Source organism: Hypanus sabinus, chromosome 2 (assembly GCF_030144855.1).
Source record: "Hypanus sabinus isolate sHypSab1 chromosome 2, sHypSab1.hap1, whole genome shotgun sequence".
Taxonomy (NCBI): domain Eukaryota; kingdom Metazoa; phylum Chordata; class Chondrichthyes; order Myliobatiformes; family Dasyatidae; genus Hypanus; species Hypanus sabinus.
Window position 1 is genome coordinate 201,114,956 of NC_082707.1, and position 6,476 is coordinate 201,121,431.

A 6,476-nucleotide genomic window follows, 5' to 3' on the forward strand; every position below is an offset into this window, starting at 1 on the left:
TAGAAACAGATGATTAGATTTAAAATCAATATGGATATCTTTTGAAGCAAAGTAACCTAGAAGAATATGGCACAATAGTTGGCAGAGCTCCAAAATGTGGAAGGCTGTAAATGTCCATGTGAATAACATGTACAGTACAAGACTGAAATACAGGCAATGGATCTGATTGAATAGAATATTTTTATTGTTGTCAAGTTGACTTAAGAGTTAATGCAATTATAAACAGCATTGGTGAGACCACAAAGGAGTACTCCATATAGTGTTGGTCTACTTAATTAAGGCAGGAGATTTGTATACTTGCAGCAGTTCAGAGAGCTTTACTAAATTAATGTCAGGAATTGACAGATTCAAGAATTGAAGAATTCGAAACTGAAACACACGAGCAAATCTCAGATGCTGGAAATCCAGAGCAACACATACAAAATGCTGGGGAACCTCAGCAGGTCAGACAGCATCTATGGAAAAGAATAAATAGTCAACATTTCAGGTCGAGAACTGTCCTGAAATTTCTGAAGAAGGATCTCAGCCTAGAACATCGACTGTTTATTCTTTTCCACAGATGCTGCGTGACCTCCTGAGTTCCTCCAACATTTTTGTGTGTGTTGCTTAATGTCGTTTAATGTCATTTTCAGTACGTACATAAGTGTAAAGGAGAATAAAATAATTCTCACTCTGGATCCAATGCAGCAAAAAACACAATAAGATAAAGAACACAATAATATAAATACATTAGATACCTTATATACATAGATTGATCGAATGTCCTTCAAATGGCATGAGGTGCAGGAGTGTTTGTGCATAAGGTGATTCTATCAGGAAATGATAAAGTACTGTAGTGGTGATTGAGGGTGTGTTAGTAGGTGGAGGTGTTGATCAGCCTTATTCCTTTGGGAAAAGAACTATATTTGAGTCTGGTAGTGCTGGTATGGATGCTACATAGCCTCCTCCCTGATGAAAGTAGGACAAATAGTCTATGAGCAGGGTGGGCCTTGTAAGGAAGAAAGTTCGGACAGATGAGGCTGGAGTAAAGAATAGTGTGATGGGGTGATGAAACAAATAACATCACAAGAGATCTTGTCAGTGTTGAAGTATAGAGAATATTTCCTGCAATGAAAGAATCTAGAACTACGAGTCACTCTTTAAAAATAAGCAGCCACCCATCTTAGACAATGATAAGATAAAATTCTTTTTTGCTTTGGGAACCATGAGCCACTCTCCCATAAAAGGCAATGGAAGCGGTATCTTCGAATATTTTTTAGGGCAGAGGTAAATAAATTAGTACTTATTTAGAGATACAACATCGAATAGGCTCTTTTGGCCCTTCAAGCCATACCAGCAGCCTTGATTTCACCTTAGTGTAATCACAGGACAATTTACAATGACTAATTAACCTTTGGACTAGTATATTTTTGGATTGTGTGAGGAGACTGCAGCACCCAGAAGAACCTCACGTGGTCATAGGAAGAAAATACAAACTCCTTTCAGAGGACGGCAGGATTGAATGAATGCCCTAAACTGTAATTGCAAATCACTGACCACTATGCTAGCATGGTGCCTCACTATGAAGATGTGATTGACTATTAATGGGAATATGGAGAGGAGACAGCAATCAGATTACTCATGATCTTGTTGAAAAGTGGAGAAGGCAAGAGGAGTCCAGTAGCCAATGTTCCCTCTAATTTTGTTTTACAGCTGCACAGACAACCATTGCTCTGAACAGGAAACTTTTACATGCCTGAAAACAGCATGGCACTTTAAATGTATTTTGTTTGGTAATATGCAGACTATGAATACTTAGAATGAAAATTGAAAAATCACATACTTTTCATTTTATTTATTAATTGAAGGGTATAATAAAATACAGTACAACAAAGAAAATAGTTCATGTCTTGTGAACTTTTTCTTCAATTCAAAGTATATTTATTGTCAAAGTATGTATGCAGTATGCAACTTTGAGATTTATTTTCCCACAGACAACCACAAAAGAAAGGAAACCATGGAACCCATTCAAAAACAAAATCGTCAAAACCTCAACTCGCAAAGGAAGAGAACGGATCACTCAGATGGCAAAACCCAGCAAAATAACACAGAACATATACATCAAACCACAAAGTAATTGAAACAGTCCAGGAATGTTCAGTTCCATTCAATCTCATGCTGTGTCAAGGCCTTTGACAAGGTACCACACATGAGGCTGCTTAACAAGTTAAGAGCCCATGGTATTACAGGAAAGGTACTTGCATGGATAAAACATTGACTGTATCCAGGAGGCAGTAGAAGAAGAGTGGGAAAAAAGGGAGCCATATCTGGTTTTCTGCCAGTGACTACAGTGCTCCACAGGGGTTTGTGTGGGGACAGTTTCTTTTTACGTTATTTATCGGTGACTTGGATGTCTATATTGTTGAGCTTTTGGATGATATGAAGATAGGTGGAGGGGCAGGTAGTTTTGAGGAAGTAGAGAGGCTACAGAAAGATTTGGATAGATTGGAAGAATGGGTAAAGAGGTGGCAGATAGAATATAGTGTTAGGAATTGTATGGTCATGCACTTTAGTAGAAGAAATGAAAGGGTGAACTATTTTCTAAATGGAGAGAAAATTCAAAGATTTGAGTTGCAAAATGATTTGGGAGTTCTTATGCAGGTAAATTTGAAGAAGCTTAATTTGAAACCTATTGAATGTTGAAAGAACTCGACAGAGTGAATGCGAAGAGGTGTTTCCTATGGTGGGGGAGTCTAAGTCTACAGAGTCTCAGAGTGGAGGAGAATCCTTTTAGATAAGCAGGAATTTCTTTAGCCAAGTTGTGGCTGTGGAGGCCAAGTCATTGGGTCAATTTAAAGCAGAGGTTGATAGATTCTTGATTGTTCAAGGTATGAAGGGTTACGAGGGAGAAGGCAAGAGCTTAGGGCAGAGATGGAAAATGGCAGAGTAGATTCGATGAACCAAATGGCCTAATTCTGCTCCTTTATCTTATGATGTCATTCGTTGTCTGTCTTTATTCCAGCCATGGGGGCAACAAAGATGATGTACAGAGAAGCATTTCAGTTGCTGCACAGCTTAGAGGGCATGAGGGCAAGAGGCCTACCCTTACTCTAACTTCATCTGTGTTAAACTTGATTGCTTTTTACTTGCTGGATTAGGCTCAATGGCAAATATCTCCTCCTATAGCGCAAATATCCATTATTCAGACAGTGCCTGTGCCACTTAGACATAAATGGAACTTGGATGCAATCTTCCTTTTAACTTTTAGAATTGACTTATAAAAGGCAATCTGCTGCTATTCCCTGTAAGTGTCAATGCTCATCGTGAGCTGACAAGGTGATTATCGTCCTATTATCAATTGAAATTTCACTGGCACCTAGACATCTCCATGTATGTGTTGACGGATATATGAACTGAACTCTTCCCTGGTTGAGTGTGATGTGAACAGGCAGCCTAACTTAGCGCTGCCAACTCGCACAATCCTCAAAATCATACCAGTGCAAAGCTGATGAGTCGACGCAAACTGAGCCATTAGTGTAAAGCAAAGCAGGATGTTAAATAGCAAATTAAATCAGATGAAAATACAATCTGAAAACACAGGACTTCTGTTCAAGTGCTAAAAAATTTTTTTTAAACAGGCTTGTAAGTATGCTTCTGACATTTCCTTCCTGAGGCTGATGACAAGTAGCGGGTAATAACATTAGAATTCAGACAGGGTACCTCCAGGTTAATTGGTCTTATTTCCAAAATAGACTATCGACTGGAGCCAATCAAGGAACGACAGCTTGCAGACTGTATCTTCGCTACTCATGGAAGAGCTTTAAGTTTGGACATTTCATCCATTAAGAAATCTGAACGTTGCTCCTAAACACTGAGTGTATGTCTTCAGGCTCCTGTGCCTCCTAAACATAAGAGATTCTTGCAGATGCTGGAAATCCAGAGCAACATGCACAAAATACTGGAAGGATTCAGCAGGTCTGGCAGCATCAATGGAAATTAATAAACAGTTGATATTTTGAGCCGAGGCCCTTCATCATGACTGGAAAGGAAGGAGGAAGAAGCCAGAACAGGAAGGTGGGAGGGAGGGAGAGCAAATGAGCACAATCAGGCAGGTAATAGATGAAACCAGGTGAGGGGAAGGTGGGGGTAGATGATGTAAGAAGTTGGTTAGTGATAGATGGAATAGGTAAAGGGCTGGAGAAGAAGGAATCTGATAGGAGAGAGGAGTGGACCATGGAAGGAAAGGAAGGTGGGGGGGGGGGGGGGTTGCCTGGTTACGGACAGGTTGTGAGAAGAGAAATGTTAAGAGGGAAGTTAGAATGGGGAATGGTGAAAGAGAAAAGGGGGATTGGGGAGAAATTATAGGAAGTGACATTGATATTCATGCCAACAAGTCATGGAGAGGGGAGACTTGCTGCATGGACAGCTGCTGGTCTTCCATACAACCTTGCCCAGGCCTGCGCCCTGGAAATCATTTCAAGCATAGATCCATGGTCTCGCAAGACTAATGGATGCCACCACCATTAAGTGTGACCAGCACAGTGACGTGGAAGGTAGAAGGACTCATTCACAGCTCCAGCAATCGTGATTTTAAGTCTCCTGTTTGTATGGAGTTTCCACATTCCATTTGTAATATCTTTTTCTTCCCACATCCAAAAAGGTCCAGGTCAGTCGGTTAATTTTCTATTGTTGATGGAAATTGAGAGAGAATACGTTGCAAAGAAATAGATACGAGGATGGATTGATGGAGTATCTCTGAAAGTCACCAGAAGATGGAATGAGTGGACTCCTTTTATGTTATAAAGAACTAAGACAAGTGGCCAGTAACATCGGCATCAGGTATATGTCTGATACACACAAACTGATATCAAAAGACAGTCACAGTGATGTCTCTGGCTCCAGTGCAATTTTCCAACTTAATTTCCTTTTCTATGATCATAAAAACATTGCCAATGAACTTGTTTGTGGTAATATTTTGTTTTGTATGCTGTGTGTGATGTATGTATTGCAGGTGCACCATGGGCTGGAGGAAGGTTGTGTCATTTGGTTGTACATATGTACAGACAGATGACAATAAGCTTGAACTTAAACTTGAAAACTAACAAGGGGAAGATTAAGCTTCTCATACTGGCCTTTGCTGATTCCACCATTGCTGAACATAGAGACCTCAGTAGTCTGACTGGAACCATGAAAATTATTGAAAGGACTCAGATTCTATTCTGTGATTTCTCTGATGTTAAATGTACCTGTTGAAACCTATTGAAATTCCATCTGCCTTTCTTTCAGCCTATTTTTCCAGCTGGTCCAGATTTCACTGCAAGCTCTGATAGTCTTCCTTACTGTCCACTACACCACTGAATCATGGTATCACCTGCAAATTTGCTGATCCAGTTAACTCTATTATCATCCAGGTTGATGATATAGGAGACAAACAACAACGGACCCGGCACCAAACCCTACGGCACTTCAGTAGGCACAGGAGTTTGGGCATCTTCCCACATATTAACTCCTTGAAGATTCTCCATTATCTACTGGCTAAAATCAGGAGTATGGCAGAATACTTACCACTTGCTTCAACTGGTGAAGCTCTCAGAAAGTCGTTAGGTTTACTTCCAGCAATGAATCATCTGCAGGATCTAAAGCAATGCATCAAACAGAACCGGCACGCCAGTAAGAAGACAAAGGAAGCAACTTCAAAGGAGCATAATCCTCCTGAAATTCTTTGGTGAATGTATCCCTTCACTGTCACTCAGACAAGAATCTTGCAAGTAGCTTGTGTATCATAAAGATAAAGAAAGGTTACCTTTACTTGTCACATACAGTGATATTCAACATTTTACATCAAATCCAATCAAACCAATGAGAACTGTGCTAGGCAGCCTACAAGTATCTCCACAGTTCCAGCTCCAAGTTAGCATTCCCACATTTCACTAACCCTAACTGCACATCTTTGGAATGTGGGTTATTGTTATTACAGATATGAAAAAATTCTACTGATGCTGGAAATCCAGAGCAACACACACAAAATGCTGGAGGAACACAGCAGGTCAGGCAGCATCTATGGAAATGAATAGACAGTTGATGCTTCAGACTGAGACCCTTCTTCGGGAGTATTATTATTAGAGTATTTATTAAAGTTTTAGGAGGATTACACCATAAGACCATAAGAGATAGGAACAGAATTAGATCATTTGTCCCACCGAATCTGCTCCATTATTTCATCACGCTGATCCATTTTACCTCTCAGCCCTGCTTTCTCTCCATATCCTTTCATGCCCTGACTAATCTAGAATCTATCAAACTCTGCCATAAATTTACATAAAGACTTGGCTTTCACAGCTGTCTGTGGCAACGAATTCCACAGATTCAGTCCTTTCTGGCTAAATAAATTCCCCCTCATCTCCATTCTAAAAGGATATCCCTCTATTCTGTGTTTGTGTCCTCTGGTTTTAGACTCTCCCACCATAAGGAACATCCACTTCATATCCATTCTATCA